Source organism: Ailuropoda melanoleuca, chromosome 14, assembly GCF_002007445.2.
Source record: "Ailuropoda melanoleuca isolate Jingjing chromosome 14, ASM200744v2, whole genome shotgun sequence".
Classification (NCBI taxonomy): Eukaryota; Metazoa; Chordata; class Mammalia; order Carnivora; family Ursidae; genus Ailuropoda; species Ailuropoda melanoleuca.
The window spans coordinates 54462088-54485795 of record NC_048231.1 but is presented as its reverse complement, the minus strand read 5'-3'; the positions used below and the strand labels follow the sequence as shown (position 1 = coordinate 54485795).

The 23708-nt window shown below is 38.4% G+C and overlaps 1 protein-coding gene across 3 annotated transcripts in view; it reads right to left on the bottom strand.

The window, feature by feature from the left end:
- The window catches only part of DLGAP1 (DLG associated protein 1), an 859965-nt gene that overhangs the window by 549484 nt on the left and 286773 nt on the right, over window positions 1-23708 (bottom strand). For all 3 annotated transcript variants that reach the window (XM_034642364.1, XM_034642367.1, XM_034642366.1), the window contains exon 3: window positions 22782-22895. The gene's annotated coding sequence lies outside the window, so the exon portion shown is untranslated. The remainder of the gene's footprint in view (window positions 1-22781; window positions 22896-23708) is intronic.

The following is a 23708-nucleotide window of genomic DNA, read 5'->3' as shown; positions in this document are numbered from 1 at the left end:
GAGTTTCACAGATAAACAAAAGATAAAGGAGTTCATCACTACTAAACCTGCTTTACAAGAAATATGAAAAGGACTTCTTTAAGTTGAAGAGAAAGGGAACTAGCTTATAAAAAGAAAACAGATGAAACTAAGAACGTCACTGGAAAAGGTAAATATATAGTAGAGGCAGTGGATTAATCACTTATAAAGTTACTAAGAAGGTTAAAAGACCAAAGTAGCAAAATTACTAAAACTGCAATAATTTGTCAAGGGATACATAAAAGATTAAAAAGTGACATCAAAAACATAAAAAGTGGAAAGGGTGGGAATAAAAATGTAGAATTTTGAAATGTTTTCAAATTTAACTATCAACTTAAAATAATCTGTTATATACTTAGGATGATTTATGTGAACCTCACGGTAACAGCAAAACATAGTAAATACAGAAAAGAAAATGAGAAAGCAATCTAAACATAACATTAAGGAAAGTTATCAAATCACAAGGGAAGAAAGAAAGAAAAGAACACAGAGAAACCACAAAAGTACCCAGAAAACAATGAACAAAATGGCAATAAGTACATACTTATCAGTAATTACTTTAAATATAAATGGACTAAATTCTTAGATCAAAAGACACAGAAGGGCTGAATGGATTTTAAGAAAAGACCCATCTATGTGCTGCCTATAAGAGACTCACTTATGAAGGACACACACAGACTGAAAGTAAAGGAGTAAAGAAATATATTCCATGTAAACGGAAATGAAAAGAAGCTGGGGTAGTCATATTCATATCAGACAAAAAGACTTTAAAACAAATAGTGTAATAAAAGACAAAAAGGGGTACTACATAATGATAAAGGGGTTAATTAAGCAAGAAGATATAACATTTGTAAATATATATGCCCCCAGCATTGGAACACCATAATATATAAAGCAAATATTAACAGGCCTAAAGGGAAAAATTCATAGTAATACAATAATAGTAGGGAATTTTAATACCCCTTACATCAAGGATAGATCATCCAGACAAAAAAATAATAAGGAAACTATTGGCTTTAACAGGACATTAGACCAGATGGACATAAGATACATATAAGATATGTATATATATCCATTTCTTGGATATACTTACAGGAAAATGCAAACAAATACAACATACCAAAATCTATGGGATACAGCAAAAGTGCTTCTAAGATGGAAGTTCATGGTGGCACAGGTCTACCTCAAGAAACAAGGAAAGTCTCAAATAAACAATTAAACTTTACATCTAAAATAACTTGAAAAATAACAAACAAAACCCAAATTTAGTAAAGAGAAATGATAAACATCAGAGTGGAAATAAATGAAAGAGACTAAACGGACAATAGAAAGATCAGTGAAAGTAAGAGTTGGTTCTTTGCAAAGATTAATAACCTGACAGCACTTCAGCTAGACTCATCAAGAAAAAAAAAGTAGAGGGATCAAATAAAATCAGAAATAAAAGATGAGTTACAACTGACACAGAAATACAAAGGATCATAAGGGACTATTATGAACACTAATATACCAATAAATCAGACAACCTAGAAGAAATGGATAAATTCTTAGAAATTCAGTCTTCTAAGACTGTATCATGAGTAGAAAATCTGAATAGACAAACTGATAGTAAAGATATTGAATCAGTAATCAAAATTTCCCAACAAGTAAAAGTCCAGCACCAGATGCTTTACTGGATTCTACTAAACTTTTGAAGAACATTTAATACATATGCTTTTCAAATTCTTCCAAAAATTGAAGGGAAGAAACAGCTTCCAAACTCCTTTTATGAGACTAGATTACCTTGATACCAAAAACAGACAAGCACAGATTAAAATAAAATAAAATAAAATAAAAGCCAATATCCTGATGAATATAGCTGCAAAAATCCTCGACTAAATATTAGCAAACTGAATTCAACAATATCTTAAAAGGATCATACATTATATCAAGTGGCATTTATTCCAGGGATGCAATGAAGTTTCAACATTTGCAAAAGAATTAATGTGACACACCTTATTAATAAAATGAAAGATAAAAATCTTATGATCATCTCAATAGATGCAGAAAAATCATTTGATAAAATTCAATATCCAATTATGATAATGATTCTCAACAAAATGGGTAGAGACAGAACATATCTGAACATATTAAAGGCCTTATGACAAACACACAGCTATGATCATACGCAGTTGGGTAAAGTTAAAGCTTTGACTCTAAGATCAGGAATAAGACAGGATGTCAACTATCCTTACGTTTATTGAACATAGTGTTGAAAATCCTAGCCACATCAATTATGCAAGAAAAAGACAAAGCATCCAAATAGAGAAGGAAAAAGTAAAACTATCATTATTTGTACATGACATGAAACTACATAGAGAAAACCCAAAGACTCCTCCACACACACGCCAAAAAACTGTTAGAACTAATAAATCAACTTAGTACATTTTCAATATACAAAATTAATATATAAAATCTATTGCATTTATATACAGTAATAACAAACTATCAGAAAGAGATATTGAGAAAATAACCCAATTTACAATTGCATCAAAAAGAATAAAATACCTAGGAATAAATTTAACCAAGGAGATGAAAGAAAACTATCAGATACTGATGAAAGAAATTGAAGACATAAATAAATGGAAAGATATTCCATGTTCATGGATTGGAAAAAATACTATTGTTAAAATGTCCATACTCCTGAAAACAATCTTTATTTATTTAATGTATTTATTTTTGTATATACATTTATATTTGTACCTATATCTATATATAGATATATATAGATATTTTTAAGAGTGTGTGAGCAGTGGGGAGAGGTGCAGGGGGAGAAGGAGAAAGGGAATCTTTTTTTTTTTTTTAAAGATTTTATTTATTTATTTGACAGAGATAGAGACAGCCAGCGAGAGAGGGAACACAAGCAGGGGGAATGGGAGAGGAAGAAGCAGGCTCATAGCAGAAGAGCCCGATGTGGGGCTTGATCCCATAACGTCAGGATCACTCCCTGAGCCGAAGGCAGACGCTTAACCGCTGTGCCACCCAGGCACCTCAGAGACAGAGAATCTTAAGCAGGCTCCACACCCAGTGCTAAGTCTGACATGGGGCTCAATCTCACAACCCTGAGATCATGACCTGAGCCAAAATTAAGACTGAGCCACCCAGGTGTCCCTTCTTGTAATGCATTTAATATAATGCCTATGAAAATTCCAATGACATTTTTCACAGAACTACAACAAATTATTCTAAAATTTATATGGAACCAAATAGAGCCTGAATAGCCAAAGCAATTTTGAGAAAAAAAACAAAGCCAGAAGTATCATACTTCCCATTTCAAACTATACCACAAACCTATAGTAAAAGAAACTGTATGGTATTGGCATTAAATCAGACATAAAGATGAAAAGAACAGAATAGAGAGCCCAGAAAAACACACACATATATGGTCAATTAATTCATGATAAAGCACATAAGAATATACAATAGGAAAATGACAGTCTTTTCAACAAATAAATCCTGGGTATTGTGGACCGCTATATGCAAAAGAATAAAAATGGAACACTATCTTATACCATATAGAGAAATTAACCTAAAAGAGATAAAGGACTTGAAAATAAGACCTGGAACCATAAAACTCCTAGAAGGAAATATAAGTGGTAAGCTCTACTGACATAGGTTTTAGCAATGTTTCTGTTGGATCGGATGCCTCAGGCAAGGGCAACAAAAGCTAAAACAACAGATGGGACTGCATCAAACTAAAAACATTCTGCATGGTGAAGGAAATCATTAAGAAAATGAAAAGGCAACCTAACAAATGGGAGAAGACATCTGCAAATCATATATCCAATAAGGGGTTAATAATAAATAAAGAAGTCATACAACTCAATAACAAAAAACAAACTGATTAAAAAATAGAGGATCTGAATAGACATTTTTCCAAAGAAGACATACAGATGGCCAACAAGCACATGAAAAGATGCTCAACATCACTAATCAGGAAAATGCAAATCAAAATCACAATGCATCACCTTACACCTTTCATTATGACTATCATCAACAAGACAACAAATAACAAGTGTTGGCAAGGATGTGGAGAAAAGGGAACCCTTGCGTACTGTTGGTGAGAATGTAAATTGGTGCATCCACTATGAGAAACAGTATGAAGTTTCCTCAAAACATTAAAAATAGAGCTAGCATATGATCCAGAAATTCCACTACTGGGTCTATCCTAAGAAATAAAAATACTAATTTGAAAAGATAAATGCATCCTTATGTTCACTGTGGCGTTATTTATAATATCCAATATGGAAACAAACTAAATGTCCCTCAGTAGATGGACAGATAAAGAAGATGCTTATCTTTATCAGCTGTAGAAGTGAGTGAGATCTTACCATTTGGGACAATATAGATGGACCTTGAGGGTATTATGCTCAGTAAAATAAGTCAGACAGAGAGAGACAAATACCCCGTGATTTCACTTACATGTGGGATCTGAAAAAAAAAAAAAATCAAAACCTAGACTCATAAATACAGAGAACAGACTTGTGGTTGCCAGAGGGAGAGAGGTGGGAAGGATGAAAGTGGTAAAAGTAATTAAGAAGCACAAACTTCCAGTTGTAAAATAAATAGGTCATAGGGATGTAGTGCACAGCATGGGGAGTATAGTCGATAATATCGTATTAACTTTGTAAGGTGACAGATTGTAACTAGACTTGTTGTGTGACTGTTTCACAAAGTTCACAAATAAAAAGATGAGGTATGTATGCAGACACACACACACACGCGCGCGTGCGCACGCACAATGGAATATTACTCAGCCATAAAAAAGTAAAATCTTGCCATTTGCAACACCATGGCTAAAGCTATGGGGTATTATGCTAAGTGAAATAAATCAAAAAAGACAAATACCACATGATTTCACTTGTATTGTGGAATCTGAAAAGCAAAACAAATGGACAAACAGAATAAAACATAAATATATTCACAGACAGGTAATTAACAGTTGGTTACCAGCAGGGGGAGGAGTTGGGAAGAATGAGCAGTATCTGAATTCCAGTGAAGGGAATAAGAGGTCCAAATTTTTAGGCATAAAATAGATCACAGGGATGGAAAGTACAGCATAGGAAACATTGTCAACAACATTGTAATAACTTTGTACAGTGACAGTAACTGGACTTACTGTGGGGATCATTTTTTAGTATATAAAAATATCAAATCACAATGATGTATACCTGAAACTCATATAACACTGTATGTCAATGATAGTTCAATAAAAAAAGAGCCCTTATAGTTTCTGTATGTTTAAGAGAAAACCATGAAGATATTGTGATTTCCATCTAGAGGAGAATATTACACACATATGTATGAGAATATTACATATGATAAAAGTTGGGAAACCATGCAGCTGACAGAAGGAGCATCACTTATGGTAAATATCTCAGCATTTTGTCCCTCATATGCTCTATAAAAATCCTGTTAGGTCACATCCCACAACTCTCCTACTTTTCCCCAGTCATGAAGAGAGGGTGGTAAACAGGGGTGCTTCCTGGAATGAGAGATGTTAGATATGCTGGCCCATCATTCTCAGAGGCCAATCTGTATTGTCATAGACACAGTTCTCCATGATTACAAAGAATGCTGCAGCCTTCCCTTGGTTTACAGGAAGGTAGGGAAGGGTAAATAGGAAGTTGTGGGCTCTGTCAAATTGCCTTGACCACCCCACCCAATGAACATTGCACCCAATGCCGACTTTGGCAAAGGCTTTCTTAGGAGCATTAGGGCTACGAAACTCAGTCTATAGCAATTCAATAAACAGGTGTGATTCCTAAAGCAAATAATCTCCTCTTTCCAAAATAGTGATTGGAAGGAATGACATAAGAATCTGTAAAATAATGTTCCTAAGAGCTTTAACTGCCAGGCAAACAATTATTTCCAACAATTAGTGATAAAACATAATCAGTACCATTCTGAATTATGTATTACATATGTGAATAGGACATTCTAGGCACTGTCCAGAGCATGCTAAAGTGATGTCTCACCATATTTTCTTAGAAAGAATTAATCACACAGTCTTTTGACTGCCTTTCTACTATAAGCCTTCTTGAACACTCTGATAAAAACTATTAGAGTAAATTTCATTTTGAAAACATTAAATACCTTCCCTTCCTGTTGGTCTTTCAGGCTGTTCTTGAAGTTCTTTCTCCTGAAGTTCTATGTAATCTAAAAAAGCTTTCTCAATTATATAGACAGATGACCATTTCCAATATCCCAAGTTTTGTGAATACACAAATTCCAGAGGCTTCACTGAGACCAATATACCCACCTTACCGTTAGTGAAGAAGAAAGGGATATAGGTACAGAGTACCTGGAATAATGACTATTCAGTGATAAGTAATCTCTTAGTAAAAAGTTGCAAAAGAGGGCATCAGCAAAATCGAGTAAAAGTCTCAATGACACTTGGGTATGCATTAGTATCTCTGACCATTTTGACACTTATAATTTCCGGACATTTATTTATTTGATATTTATATATTGAGTTCTAGAGTAGACACTAGAAAAACATTGGTGAACAAGACAGATCCAGTCCTTGACCTTGTGAAGTTTACATTCCAGTAAAGAGGGTTGGTACCGCTTCACAGACACGCATACATAAGCACACACACACGCGTACGCACATAACCCAAATGTAGACAATGAGAAAACTACATATTGTGCTGTGTCATGAATGTTGCAAAAAAGGAGCCGAGGCAGGCATTAAAGAGTGTCATTGAAGGCCACTCGGAGATGATGACATTGTAACAAAGACCTCAAGGAGAACTTTGGAAGCAGGAAAAAGACCAGAGAGTGGGCAGAAGGAGTAGTGAGAGGTGGCCTTTTGAAAACTGTCTGCCTTGGTTGATGAGGAGGTAGCCAGTGGGAGGGATCATGGGAAAGACAGTGAGAGGGCAGGGCCACGTGGAGAAGGATTTATTGAAAAAGTGCTTGCACCTAATTCTATTAAAAAAAATCATAGTCTCTTACACATGTGCTACCAATAAATTATATCTCTATTTTTTTTGCTTTTTGTGCATTGCTATATTTATTCATATTTTTTTTATTATGTTACGTTAGTCACCATACAGTACATCCCTAGTTTTTGATGTAAAGTTCCATGATTCATTACTTGCATATAACACCCAGTGCACCATGCAATACATGCCCTCCTTAATACCCATCACCAGCCTATCCCATTCCCCCACCCCCCTCCCTTCTGAAGCCCTCGCTTTGCTTCCCAGAGTCCATTGTCTCTCATGGTTCATTCCCCCTTCTGTTTACCCCCCCTTTCTTCTTCCCCTTCTTCCATAGATGAGAGAAATCATATGATAATTGTCTTTCTCTGCTTGACTTACTTCGCTTAGCATTATCTCCTCCAGTCCCGTCCATGTTGCAGCAAATGTTGAGAATTCGTTCTTTCTGATAGCTGAGTAATATTCCATTGTATATATGGACCACAGCTTCTTAATCCAGTCATCTGTTGAAGGGCATCTCGGCTCCTTCCATGATTTGGCTATTGTGGACAATGCAGCTATGAACATTGGGGTGCATATGGCCCTTCTCTTTACTACGTCTGTATCTTTGGGGTAAACACCCAGTAGTGCAATGGCTGGGTCATAGGGTAGTTCAATTTTTAACTTTTTAAGGGACCTCCACACTGTTTTCCAGAGTGGCTGTACCAACTTGCATTCCCACCAACAATGTAGGAGGGATCCCCTTTCTCCACATCCTCTCCAACAATTGTTGTTTCTTGCCTTGTCTATCTTTGCCATTCTAACTGGCGTAAGGTGGTATCTCAGTGTGGTTTTGATTTGAATTTCCCTGATGGCTAATGATTTTGAACATTTTTTCATGTGTCTGTTAGCTATTTGTATGTCTTCATTAGAAAAGTGTCTGTTCATATCTTCTGCCCATTTTATGATTTATTTATTTCTTGTGTACTGAGTTTGAGAAGGAAGTTCTTTGTAGATCTTGGATACCAGTCCTTTATCTGTGGTGTCCTTTGCAAATATATTCTCCCATTCCGTGGGCTGTCTCTTAGTTTTTTTGACTGTTTCCTTGGCTGTGCAGAAGCTCTTTATCCTGATAAAGTCCCATAAGTTCATTTTATCTTTTATTTCTCTTGCCTTTGGCGATGTGTCGTGAAAAAGGTTGCTCTGGCCGATGTCATAGAAGTTGTTGCCTATGTTCTCCTCTAGAATTTTGATGGATTCCTGTCTCACATTGAGGTCTTTCATCCATTTGGAGTTTATTTTTGTGTATGGTGTGAGAGAGTGGTCAAGTTTCATTCTTTTGCATGTAGCTGTCCAATTTTCCCAGCACCATTTATTGAAGAGACTGTCTTTTTTCCACCGGATGTTTTTTCCTGCTTTATCAAAGATTAGTTGCCCAAAGAGCCGAGGGTCCATTTCTGGGTTCTCTATTCTGTTCCATTGGTCGATNCAGAAATCAGTTGCATTTCTATACACGAACAATGAGACTGAAGAAAGAGAAATTAGGGAATCCATTCCATTTACAATAGCACCAAAAATCATCCGTTATCTCGGAATTAACTTAACCAGAAAGGTGAAGGACCTATATGCTAGAAACTATAGATCACTTTTGAAAGATATTGAGGAAGACATAAAAAGATGGAAAAATATTCCATGCTCATGGATTGGAAGAATTAACATAGTTAAAATGTCCATACTACCCAGAGCAATCTACACTTTNATTGAAGAAGACACAAAAATATGGAAAAATATTCCATGCTCATGGATCGGAAGAATTAACATAGTTAAAATGTCTATACAGAGGCGCCTGAGTGGCTCAGTCATTAAAGCGTCTGCCTTCGGCTCAGGGCGTGATCCCCCCATTTTGGGATCGAGCCCCACATCAGGCTCCTCCGCTGGGAGCCTGCTTCTTCCTCTCCCACTTCTCCTGCCTTTGTTCCCTCTCTCGCTGCCTGTCTCTCTCTCTGTCAAATAAATAAATAAAATCTTAAAAATAAATAAACAAACAAATAAATAAATAAATAAAATGTCCATGCTATCCAGAGCAATCTACACTTTCAATGCCATCCCGATCAAAATACCAATGACATTTTTCAAAGAACTGGAACAAACAGCCCTTAAATTTGTGTGGAACCAGAAAAGGCCCCGAATCGCCAAGGAATTGTTGAAAAGGAAAAACAAAGCTGGGGCATCACGTTGCCAGATTTCGAGCTGTACTACAAAGCTGTGATCACAAAGACAGCATGGTACTGGCACAAAAACAGACACATAGACCAATGGAACAGAATAGAGAACCCAGAAATGGACCCTCGGCTCTTTGGGCAGCTAATCTTTGACAAAACAGGAAAAAACATCCAGTGGAAAAAAGTCTCTTCAACAAACAGTGTTGGGAAAATTGGACAGCTACATGCAAAAGAATGAAACTTGACCACTCTCTCACACCATACACAAAGATCAATTCCAAAGGGATGAAAGACCTCGATGTGAGACAGGAATCCATCAAAAACCTAGAGGAGAACATAGGCAGCAACCTCTATGACATAGGCCACAGCAACTTTTTTCATGACACATCACCACAGGGCAAGAGAAACAAAAGAAAAAATGAACTTGTGGGACTTCATCAAAATGAAAAAGCTTCTGCACAGCCAAGGAAACAGTCAAAAAAACTAAGAGGCAGCCCACGGAATGGGAGAAAATATTTGCGAATGACACTACAAAGACTGGTATCCAAGATCAATATAAATTATATCTTTAACTGATCATAAACAGCGTCACTATGTCTATTTGGAAATATATTATGCAACAATTGCATGTGTATCCTAGAGCAACTGATGACATTCAGGCTGAATGTCACAAAAAGAAAGACCATGATTGTGCCCAGTTAATCAGCTTCAGGAAAAAGTGGGTGTACGAGAGAGGGAGATGGGGGCAGGTTGGAGGTAGGAGAGGGAGTGAGAAAGAACAATTACTCATGAGACAGAGTGGGAAGAAAGTCAAGTCATGTTTGCGTTGTTTATTCTGTCAATCATTTTATTCCACATGATGGATGAAATGAGAAATAAGATTTAAAAATAAAACATAAAGAACTGCTATACTTCAGAGCAGAGGTGGGCAAGCTTTTTCTCAAAGGGCCAGGTGTAAGCATGGGAAAGACCCAGAAAAGAGGGGCAAGGGCCCCTGCTGGACCGGATTGGCTAAATATTGTAATATTTTACTAGCCAAAGGCACAAAGTTATATAATAGTGTAAAAACTTCCCTGGATTGTTTCCATCAACTCTTCACAAATGTTAGAGGAACATTTATCAAATGTCTTATTTTCCAAATGTGTGTGAACACTTCTGGCATTAAGTAGAAAGTTGGCACAGATGATCTCAAAGTTCCCATCCAACTCTAAAATTCTATGATTCTAAAATTTAAATTATAATACTATTACCAATATCTGACAGAATTTCAAAAGCAGTTGAAATGGTGTTTTAGGACTTCTTTTTCCTGGCTTAACATTTGTGCAAATTCTAGGATGCTATTTCCTGAAGCTTGGCAGCTCGAGCAATAATTGACTATTTCCTAGTCACTTTGCAAGTGCTTTCTTTTAATTGAGGATGAATTGGTACAGCATGTAAAATGTGAAAACTAAAAATGGATGCTTTAGACAAATAATTTTTTCATTGAAATGAGTCACCGACCACTAAAAAATAATTCCACTTTTACACATCAGTCAGTGAATGCCCTTGCTAGACCTTATACAATCAAATACACATTCATTGACCATCTATTAGAGCCTAAAACCAAGACTGCTGTATATGAAGGTATAAATATACTTATTACTTGAGTGAGTGAATATCGACTCTGAGCCATGGTGCCTGGGTTCAAATTCCAGTCTGCTGCTCATGAGCTTTGTGACCTTGAGGAAACGACTTAACTTTCTGTGCCTTCCTTGCTCATTGATAAAGTGGGGCTAAAAATAATACCTACTCCATAGGGTATTATGAGAATAAAATTATATATTGTATGCCAAGTGAATGGCGTAGTGCCTATTACATAGTCAAGTTTCAATAAGACGTATATTTCCACTTCTGTTTTCATTCTACCGGGTACAATAGTTACCTAGCATATAGACATCGTATAATTCTAGGGCAGAAATGGACTTCCAAGAGAACTTGGCATTATACTAATTTCTGGCAAAACAGTATTCACTTAAAAACCTATTCTAAGGTGTGTTGCATTCAAAATCAAAAGAAAGGAATCATGTAAAATGAAGACCTGTCTAGATAAATAAATAAAGTACTTGAATTTGCTTTGTGCAATACACGTAGCTAAGTATTAGGAGGAATACAAAAACATGGAAAAGATAAGTCCTATTACCTAGGAGTTTTAAAAATTTTTAATAAAATTAAGTACATAAACAGATAAAGGTAACTGATGTACTCCTTACACATTTATTGAGTATTTACTAGGTACCAGGCATTGATAACACAAACATGATTCGGATACAGTCTCGGAAGGCAAGTCACGTAAAATCCACGAACCTGACTTTCCTCACCTAGGAAATAAGGGTAGAACCATGCTGACAAGATTGTGAGACTGAAATGTGAACCACCACACAACGTTCTGCAATAAGCTAGGCTCCCAACACCCACAGCGTTTTGGGTAGAGGCTATGAGGGTATGGAGGAGAGACTCACTCCTTCTCTAGGAAGGTGGCCTTGGAGGAATGTCTAGCAGATCTGTGAGGCAGAGAAATTCAGTAAGAATACCCCATGCAGAGCGGACAGCACATGCTTTGAGGCCAGGGCTCACGACAGGGCTCACGGTGGGCAGAGATTCACTCCCTAGGTTCTAAACGCTCTAATCCATTCACCATCTAAACGTGTTCCTCCCAATCCCCTGTTTAACAATCTTGAGTAAGCTTTTGTCCATTTGGTGAGATCAAGGGGATCTGTCGCAATCTAACTGTAGTTCACCTAGCTGGATCTCCCCGGAGTGGCCAGCATTCCTTCCACACAGGGCCGTGGAAGGTATTATATGACAATGGTTAAAGGCTCAGGTTTTGGAGTCAGACAGATTTCCTACTTAATTGCTGCAACTTTAGGTAAGTTATTTAAACTCTCTAAAGATTAATTTGCTCATTCGTTAAGTAGAAATAATAAAACCTATTGTTTAAAACGGATTCTAAGGGCACCAGCGTGGCTCAGTCGGTTAAGCGGCAGGCTCTCGATTTTGGCTCAGGTCATGATCTCAGGATTGTCAGATCAAGCCCTGTGTCAGGCTCTGTGCTGGGCCTAGAACCTTCTTGAGATTCTCTCTTCCCCTCTCCCTGTTCACCCTCTTCCTGTGCTCCCTCCCCCCCATGCTCGCTCTCTTTCTCTCTTTCAAAAAAAAAAAAACCCAAACAAACAAAAATTGATCATAGGAATTAAATGAAATAGCACACTTCCCATAGTGTCTGGTCCATAAGGACTTAACAAACACTAATTATTAAAAATATATCAGAAATGGTATTTTGGGGAGGTTAATCGAAGGATGGCTTATGAAATGGAATTGCAGAATGAGGTTAGCGTGAGGCACAAATATCCGCAGAGGTGCTGAGGCAGTGAGGGCCTGACTCAGGGTGGAGAGGATGCTGGGAAGGGAAGGATCTGAAAGTACCAGGGGAAGAAACCACTAAGACCTAGGGAGGGGCTGCACCAGTCGGAATGGCATGAGGGGAGAGACAAGGATGACACCAAGATTTTGAAACTGAGGTAATGTTGGTCCTATTTTTAAAAGATGGAGAAGTCAGAGAGGTGAGGTGGGATGACTGACTTGATAATTTTACAAATTATAATCCTAAAAACATCAAACAGATGTCATAGGTGAAGGAAAGTTCTGAGTTTAAAATTATCATATGACCTTGTTAATTAAATTTGCTAGTCTGAATCTAAGAACTTTGTTTTTAGCCTTCATGACAGAAACCATCCCTGTTCTCCTGGCCATGCGTCCTTCTGACAGAGACCGTCTCGAACTTTTCTCAGGCTCCTCTGAGCCCTCTGGGCCTCCATCTCAGGCTCAGTGTCTGTCCTTGTTGGGCTTGCATTGCCAGCGAGCATTTTAAATTGGTTTACAGAGAACCCCTCACCCTCCATAATTAGCCACCCTCAAGATCTGATCAATTTCTTCACTCTCTACCCAGGTATCTGATCACCCTGGTCTGCCTTCAGCAAGAATCCTGTTAGGTCTGATTCACCAGAATCTTCTCTAATCCTGATGTTTCCCCTTAGTCATTTCCATCCTCTGACCCTCACTCCGCACTCTGGCTATAAATTCCTACTTGTCTGTAGTATATTTGGAATTGAACCCTGTTCTCTACTGGGGTCCCTATTGCAATAGTCCTGAGTAAAATCTGTTTGTAACCTTTTCACTATTGTTCAGCTCTGATTCTCTTTGGACTGCCTAGCTAATTCCTTCTTCCTCTCCTGCCCATTAAATAAGGGGCTTCAATCCATAATTCTTCTCTTTTTCTGTTAACTCTTTCCTTGGGGTAGAAGGTTGAGGGGCAGGGTTCGTCTTACTGTTACACTCCAATTGGAACTCAGGCCTCCAGTTTACCTGCCCAGGGCACCTCCCTTCGTATTCTAACAATGCAAAATTTTCCATACCTAGAAGCATGTTCAAGTGAAAAATGATAATAAAATTATCTGGAAGGCAGTCATTTAAAAGTCAAGAAAGAGATAAATTATTCAAGCTTTTAATACCAATGCATACATTATTTACCAGAAACTTCTTGTAAATAAAAATGGATCAAAATGGGTGAAACCTTCCTTGCGTCCCTCTTGAAATATTTTCTAAACAGGTAACATATAACGTTCCTTGATCCCCAAAGGAGATAAAAATACCTGCCCAATTAAGCCCCAGTGTAAGTTTCAGTTTGAAACATTTCAGTTTCTTATTACTTCAGACCCAGGAAGTCTTTGATTAGGAAAGCTGCCTTGCCAGGAAACTGATTTGTTCCCCAGGGGACATAATTAAAGAGGGCAATACCACTGAGAGCGCGTTCGTGCCAAAGGCAAAGTGCTGTATTTACCAACAGACACAATACTTCGCGGAGAGGACAAAACATCTCCGCTGTTGTGTCGTGGCTCCGCCACGATGTACGTACACTCAACAGCCGTTCCACCACTAACAACAAAATGCAAAAAAAAAAAGAAGAAGAAAAAAAAACCCCAAACCCAAAACAAAACCATACAGGAGAATTGAACAGAGTGGGCAGAAAAACCAAAACACGTTAAAAACCATCAGAACAGCATCAAGTCTCATCTCTACACTCTCTCTGACGGTCACCATCTGACGCCTTGGGCATTAAAATATTACATGGAAAATATGGAATTTCATTCAACAAATTCATTCAAGTTTACCAAGGGTGGGGGGCAAAGAGATTTCATAGATGACTCCCAGGTTTCTAACTTAAGCAGTTGGGTGTGTGGGTGGTGGCGGCAGAGATGGGGCCGGAGAAAAGCACAAGAGGGAGGAGCAGATGGAAGGGGGCGTATAGGAGTTCAGTTTTGGAAATACAGGAGTCCCCTTTATCCACGGTTTTGCTTTCGGTGGTTTCAGTTACCCATGGTCAACTGTGGTCTGGAAGCAGACGGTCCTCCTTCTGCCCTACTGTCAGAAAGTCAATAGTAGTCTAACGCTGTGCCCCAACGCCTACGGTCATTCACCTCTCCTCATCTCATCACGTAGGCATTTTACCATCTCCCAGCATCATAAGAAGAAGGGTGAGTACAGCACAATAAGATATTTTGACAGAGACAGACCACATTCACATAACTTTTTTTTATACTAGATTGTTATACTTGCTCTATTTTATTTCTAGTTATTGTCGTTCATCTCTTATTGTATCTAATTTATAAATTAAACTTTATCATAGGTGTGTATGTTTAAGAAAAAAAAAACATAGTGGATACAGGATTCGGTACTATCTGTGGTTCGTGCATCCACGGGGGGTCTTGGGATGTATGCCCTGCGGGTAAGGGGGAGGGTAACAAAAGGACTTCGTCATGAGTTTGATGTGACTGTGAAAACACCAGTGAATGTCCTCACATTTCATACATAGGCCCTAAACATGATCAATAATTCTGGTCTGAGTTATGAAAAAATTAACTTTGGGTAATAAAAAATTATGCCATTTTTGCTATAGCTTTTGAACATTTAGCAACTTTTTAAATCTATTTTCAATGCATGATTTGGATTGTTTTCTTGTAAGTCTAGCTTCCTAGGTGGCATAACATTCTAATTGGTTAATCCCAAATTGACAACATCCTTCCTTCAAAACATTACATAATGAATTGGGTTTCCTCTCTGCCTCTCTTCTCCTGATATATAAATTATGTCCTAAAGACCAGCTCTCTGTCTTGAACCTGTGTGACAACCAGTAAGGACAGAGCATGCTAGAGCTGAGTGGCTCTGATGGCAGACCGGGTCTGTGCCCTGCTCTGCTGCACACGAGCTCTGTGTTCTTTGCCATGTTAGTCAGTCCCTCCATATCTCAGTGTCTTCATCTGTGACGTGGAAAGTATATTTTTGAATTGATCTTTGGCACATAATTTTAAAATATTACACATTTACTTGGGAAGAAGTGGTGTTCTCCAGCTGTCAAGTGAAGACATCTATATGTGACCACTAAATGACACTTAGTGTGTTGTCCATATATCCTCTACGTGATAGAGAGGATACGTGAACACCATACTGCCTGCAAAGAATCTTCTGGGAGCTTCATCGATCACTGAGGGAAACATCCTGAAATCGGTTACTATGCTTGTGGATTTGTTGATTTCTTCCTTCGGTTGTATACAATTTTCCTCAGAGGGCTGTAGTGCGGATTAAATGAGGTAACTCAGGTAAAGTGCTTAGAACAATACCTAGTGAAGGGGCAGAATATGCTGCCCCCAAGCCGGCCACCTTGGCATAAGGGTTACTTTGAGCCAAAGGCACTTGAAAAACAGGTACGAGGGCGCCTGGGTGGCTCAGTCAGTTAAACATCTGCCTTCGGCTCAGGTCATGATCTCAGCATCTTGGGATCGAGCCCCACATCGGGCTCTTTGCTCAGAGGGGAGGCTGCTTCTTCCTCTTCCTCTCCCTCTCTGCTCCCCCCCCAAATAAATAAAATCTTAAAAAAAAAAGAAAGGCAAACAGGAACAAGAAGAACATCCTGTGTTCTGACATTCTCTTTGCGTCTTAAAAGTACAAGACAAAGCTCCCGTGTGAAAGATGCCCTTCCTGTACCAGGAGAAACATTCTTTTTTTTTTTTTCTTTTTTTTAAGATTTTATTTATTTATTTGACAGAGAGAGACAGCCAGTGAGAGAGGGAACACAAGCAGGGGGAGTGGGAGAGGAAGAAGCAGGCTCATAGTGGAGGAGCCTGATGTGAGGCTCGATCCCAGAGCACCGGGATCACGCCCTGAGCGGAAGGCAGACGATTAACCGCTGTGCCACCCAGGTGCCCCAGGAGAAACATTCTTATCCAAAACAGGGAGTGGAGGCAGAAAGAATTCCGTACAAACAGACCTTGCTAAAGTACCTCTTATCTTCCTTTTAGCTCCCCATATAGTTTAGTTCTGCTTCCACAATTGTCTCTCTCTGTTTAACCTACTATAAAAGCATTGAGGTCTTGCCACTTCTTTGGCTCTTCGTTTCCTTATGAAGGAATGGCACACTACACATAAATAAATTTGAGTGCTTTTCTCCTGTTAATCCATTTTATATCAATTTAATTCTCAGACCCAGGGGAAGACCCTCCGAGGGATGAGATAAAATTATGCTTCTCCCACACTGGCACATACCTAAGTATTTAATCTATGTTTGCTATTATGTTTTTAGTCATAAGGAAATACCAAGGATGGCCTCAACTATTTGAATTACTACAGAGATGGGCATTGTGCATCACCACCATGATTATTTTCTCAAATTTGTACCTTATTTGAGTTACAATTCCCAGATTATAGAAGAGGATAAAAGGATCCCAGTGCTAACGCTGGGTTGTTTCAAATAGTATTACCTTTTCCCTAAACTTAGCTTTTAAATAAATAAGATACTTTAGGTGAAAACGTCTAGACATGATGACAATAAAACAAGAATCAAATAAATTCAGCCAACATGCCTTTCCTCTTTTTTAAGATAAATTTTTGTCATGCTGTATCATTTTACTGCACAGTAAGCATTGCCCTTGGGTTTTCTTACAGGGTCAACAAATACTCAAAAATGTGAGTTGTGATAAACCCTATTACACTCTATTTATAAAGAAGTTATTCTATCATACAGTAAGAATATTTATGTTTCTTTCTGAGAGTACTTAATAGGTCATTTCATTAAAAATGTCTTCGGTAATAATTGGTCTATAAGAAATATTAATCATCATAATATTAACAATTAAAATTGTTATATTAACATTTAATATTATATATTTATTAATATAGAATATATCCAATATATTTAATAATGAGTTATGGCTAGTTATATGTAACTACATTACCATGAAAGGACCGGAGTATCTAAGTAAACAGTATCACCACCACCACAACCACCATCACGCACTGTGTGTGTGTGTGTGTGTCTGTGTCTTTCTCTTTCTTCCTCTCCTTCCTAGGGCTTGAAACAGCCTGAGCAGTATGATGATTTTCATCTTGACTACGATATGTCTCTAAGATGTGACAAATATACACAGGATTCCACAATTAGATTTCTGTTATCTTACAGATGTCTGAAATAATCAAGGTACTCAAACAGCACCAGTCATTCTTAGCTCCTAAATTATTTCTGACATAAAAAGTATATGAGAGTAAATGCTAAGATTTATCTCAAAATGCATCAGCTTGTACAAGAATTATAGAATATTGAAATAGAGAAAAACAACAACAGGATTAGGTCTTCTGCTACAACTGATGAAATATTCCACCCTAACCTCATTGATCTACTCCTATTAAGTAGGCAGATCGGAATTACTGCTGAGAAAGCACTGTGGTTCATCAATATCAAAACGACAATTCAACCTCAAAAACACAAAGAGCAGAAAAATATTTAATATTTGCATGAATCCTATAGTAAGTGAATCATCTATGGACTAAAATTTGTTTTCTTTTGCTTCTGTGCAAAAGGCTGCATCAGACAAACTGGCTATAAAAGTTCTTTTTTAGAGGACAAGAAAGGGGAAAAAAAGGAATATCTTTTAACTTACGGGAATCAGATATAAATCAAGAGTGTATGAACATTTATTCCTTCAGGCTAAACCTATGTCTTGAAGAATCTTTATTTTAATTTCTGCCCAAAGTGTGACTAGGTAACAAGTCAGGAGGCAGAATGCAACTTGCAGACTTCGTGCTTTGACCCTGACCACTCTTGATGACAAGGGGCTTGTTTGCTGTATGTAATGACTCCCAGTGTATAGAACCAGGTATCCTGTCTAGATGAAAAACGATGATGAATTTTCCCATTAGTGTTGCCAGTCTCAGATGACTAAATTATGGATACATTTTCTAAATTCTGTTCACTTTTCAGAGTCACAAACAAAAATTTCTTAGCCTGGCAGAATTATATTGGAGAAAAAGAAAGTAATCTGTTAACCTTGAAGACCGTGGCTGGGGCCCTGGCCAGCTTCCAGGCTTGCACGGATCCTTAGAGCTATGCATGTTCAGCATATAAGTGCTAGATATTTTTTGGATTACCTCTAATCTTGAAAGCAACCTTGCAGGTACTACTGACTCTGCCCCTGTTTCACAAATGACAATGCTAACATATGTAGACGGGTCCCCGAAATTCTCCAAGCTCATATTGGTAATAAGGGAAAGAATTAGGTTTTGAACTCAGATCTTTCTGCATCCAAAACCCTGCTCCTTCAACTTCACTGTCAAATATGTGCTGAAAGTTGATTGACCGACTCCTTTGTACTTCTGGGACTGATTTTAAGTAGCATTTCATATGATCTGCATCCTGACATTGCAAGGTAAGACATTGGAATGAATCCCAGGGACGGAGATCGTAAATCTTTCTTTTCATATTGGAGGTAACTGAGGTGTTAGGACTCAGCCAAGGACATGCACCAAAGTAATAAAATTGAAACTAGACTTTTCCTTTAAGCTTCACACTAGGCATGCCATGCCATGACATGAAAATTTGAATTTTCTACTCTTAAAGTGAATTAAGGAACAAATCCTCAAAAAGACTTTTCAAGATTCATGTCATCAGCTATTGTTCTTATTTGTGCTAATACATAGTCCTAATAGGCTTTTTTTGACACCACTACAGAACACATAACAGAAAAAAATGTGGGAACTTGGTTTAAAAACATACAGAATAAATTTCACACGGAGCTATAAATGTCGGCATTGAGTCCAATTTCTGGAATAAATCAAAGAGTAGGCAGAAAACAGACAGCAGGAACAGTTATTTTAGCAAGAAAAGTAGGATAAATTTACCAAGCCAATCATCTGATGATGTACGCAGATAAGAGACGCAGAGGGAAAACGTGCAACGTTGATACATGAACGCATTTGAATGCGAGAAAGCAAGACCCAGAAAGCGCAATTGTCCTACGTGTGAATAAACACTCAAATTATGCTGCAGCTGCAAAATTTAAACTCAAGGAAGAGACATTTGCAAAGAAATTTATTAAATAGATGTGATTTCCTGGTTTCACATACCCAGTGGGTCTTTTATAAAGTAAAATATATAATTTTCTGTGATATAAATGACATTTGCCCCCTGTTGTACTCAATCAAATAGCAAAAAAGTCTTTTGTGAAAGACTCTGCTTATTAAGGAGCACAATACGGCTGAAGCCAGACACTCAGGCTCTGAATACATAGAGTTAATCCACCTAATTGAATGTCTTATATACTGAGCACAGTCTATACGGCAAGACGGTTTTCATGTGAAGGAAACTTCGTCTTTCCCTAATGGCATACGCCAGAGTGATTTCTTTGTAAGAAGATAAGTTTCTTGCTGAAACCAACCCTTGGCTGCCAGACCTATCCATCTGTCCGTCTTTCCTTCCTTCCTTCCATTCGTCCATCCAACCATCCAACCAGCCTACAAGTATGTATAGGTCTACAATGTCTACAACCCAGCAGGGGGTATAAAAATGTATCACAAAGCTTTTGTTGGGAATTTTATGACATGAAGATGATATTTGACCAGAAGACTCAGACTTTGTTCTTAAACTGGGGCACCTTCCCACAATGGTGATGTTGGCAAGTGAGCGCTTGTACTGCAGTCTGTCTTTGACTCAAATTGCCATGTAGGAATTAGTAGTGGCCAGCCTAGATTGTTTATTTTCACAGAGTGGTTCACAAAGTGAGGTCTCTGGACCAGCAGCATCACCTGGGAACTTGTTAGAAATGCAAAATCTTGGGCCTCGTGTGAGACCAATCTAATTTTAAGAGCCGAAATATGTCACAACCACTTGGAAGATTTGACAAATTACAGAATTTGCATGACTGTACAATGGTCTAGACCACTGGTGAGGGAAGCCAAGGAAAAAGAAGTAAGTCTGAGAACTTACTGAGTGGCAGCTTTTACATGTTTTGTTAAGAAGTTTGGATGATGATAGATTGGTAAATGAGAGGATATTTTCTGAGCAAAGCACAGTCATGATCAGAGATTTTACTCTGGAAGATTTCAGAGCCCAGTAAGACCACAGAGAGGCAACTGCATTGTTCAGGTGAGAAGACAAAATAACTTCATCTTTGATGACTCACGAATTTGTCAGCCTCAAATATTCACCGGGACTGTTCGCTCAGTTTGCCTTCTGGGCTCAGGATGTGGTTTAGAAATCTCTCTCCACTAGCACAGGGTAGTCTGATGCTGTCTACCCTTTGTTATTTCTGCCTTGCTATCTGCCACTCCTTCCCTCGTTCCCCTGCCTTAAGTCTCTCTGCTGCTGCTTCTCTTCTACTCCCACATTTCATTTCCTTCGCTAGGGATTTGCATGCTAATGCACACCAATTTAAATGTCTGCTGCTGGTTATTTGTGTCGCTTCTTAGAGAGCTCACACGTGACACTCCTCTGAACACAGGCNTGCACACCAATTTAAATGTCTGCTGCTGGTTATTTGTGTCGCTTCTTAGAGAGCTCACACGTGACACTCCTCCTCTGAACACAGGATCTACGAGGTCTCAAGACAACTGCAGCCTTCACCTGACTTGACTTAAATCTGTCAAAACCCCGTGATTCACTTTCATGTGTTACAATTCTTTCGCCACCTGACCATCCTTGTGCTATGATGCTCAGACATGCATAATTAAAGTCACCTTTTTCACACAAACGATGACACTGCTAACTGGGTTGTTTCTAAACAGGGAAGATGATCATTGTTTTTCTGTGCATCAGACACCTTCCTGTACATAAGACCATCGACAGTGCATAGTACGTATAGATATAATGAAATGCTATTGTCTTTGTTCCAACATTTGGGTCATACTTCAGATTTTAGTATATAATGTCTCAAGTGTATCTGTCGGCCAACATGTACATCTCACTCTGAACATAGACAATTTATTGATGAACAAATTATTTGTTTTGAAACAGAGTTCACTCTGGTTCTATGACACTTGGATGTAACTTTTCAGTGTCTTTAAAACACAAAACATTTTCTTCCTGGAAATAGGTCATTGAGGAGGAAAATGTGATTTATTTTATGATTTAAAGTAAAGTAAAAGGAAGTATAACAGATGCCTCTGGTTCCCTGTGTCACACCCCTTGGTCCACCTGTGATTTCAGACACAGATGCACAGACCGACAGTTCTGCACCAACTCACGTTCTCTCCACCTTTCTAGCATCCAACCTCAAGTGACCACTGAGTGTCTTCCGGCCCCATGCAGTGCCAGCACAGTCCAGCATTGCAGCGGAAGTCAATGCCCCCGGGGAGCAAGCCACAACCAAGTGGGGAAGGCCAGTAGATAAACGTCTTGCCACACATCCTTCAGGCAGACATTCTGGGAGGTCTGCCACACCCCCCTAGGTCCCAGGGAATCGCGTTCCTGCAGTCCACACTGAGGACTTGTCTACTCCCGTTATTTTGGCCTTGGCTTCTTCCCCAATTCACACTCCCTGACCTCTGACTCCCACCCTTGGGATGAGCTTCCCGGTTAATCACCACACTCAAATCATTGTCTCAAGCAAGCAACCCCAAGAAAGATGACAGCTTATTCATATATTCAGCAATATTAACCCCCTTCTGATCAGACACCCCATATGTGGTGTTTCAGATTTGGACATCATTAAGACCCTCCTTTTTTCCCTTCTCAAAACTCCATAATGATAGGAAAGGAGTGGAGATCACAGCATTGCCTCAAGAGTTTCCTCTGCCTTTCTTAGAGCATAGATCTTGTAGAATGCATTGTCCTGATAAGTTCAAACCTGTACGACACTAAAAAAAGAATTAAAAACTCATACAATGCATCTTCTTCCATAATTCTATGCTTAACGTAAAGTACACTATTTTGGTCCACAGTCAGGAAAATGGCATTTGCCTCATCTGCCATTCTAGGTTAACAACAAGAATGAAGATTAAACATATAAAACACGTCTCACCCACATTCTGTAACAAGCAACTAGGGAGTTAAAAATCACAGACTAAACTCAGCAGCCTCTTAATATGACTGGAATTACAAGCCAGAAATATTTATATTCGAATATACCATGCTATAAAAAAAAAGAAATTGTTTTGCATAAGATAGCTGGAGAAGAAGCTCTAGGGCTGTGTTATATAAGGAGAAATGACACAATTTTACCTTTGATTGTCAATTTTCCATTTTTCTTGCTTCTAAGGCAGGAAAAGATCCAAAGTTTGCAGTTTGTTTTTTTTTTAACTGACTGTCACTCTTGGTATGTGATGCTCAGCTGTTCTGAAACATAACAAAACACAATAATTAGATGCAAGAACTAGCCTGAAACAAAGAGATACTTCAGATCTCTTAAGAACTACTCTGACAAACATTATAAATTCAGTGATGTGGGAAGGGAGTGCCATAGAAAATTTACATGAATGTGTTTTTTGCATGATGTCATACTTTGTATTTTTATGCTTTCCAGAAAATAAAACCCACCACAAAATATAAAAAGTAATGTCACCACAATAAATAGGTTTGATATTCTACAATCTACTTTTCTTTTTTTTTTTAAGATTTTTTANAAAGATTTTATTTATTTATTTGACAGAGATAGAGACAGCCAGCGAGAGAGGGAACACAAGCAGGGGGAGTGGGAGAGGAAGAAGCAGGCTCATAGCGGAGGAGCCTGATGTGGGGCTCGATCCCACAACGCCGGGATCACGCCCTGAGCTGAAGGCAGACGCTTAACCGCTGTGCCACCCAGGCGCCCCTACAATCTACTTTTCTACTGTTAACGATTTTATCTTCTTTAAAAAGCAATAACATGCACACATTGACATTTTGATTGTGTAGGCTACACTCTACACGCAAGACTGTCTTCGCTCCCTGTGCATTCTTTCTTTTGTCATCGCTGCAGCTAAGCAGCCGTCCATAAAGTGCTAAGAGGTACCATTCTTCACATGGTGGTTCTACTGATATCACAGAAGGACACAAATCAGGGCAAAATCTTCCCAAGCACACTACCGAGGGCTTGCTGATGCTCACAACAAACCATGACCCCTAATTATTGAGACTTTTTGAAGAAAGTGACAAAATGGAACTGTAACT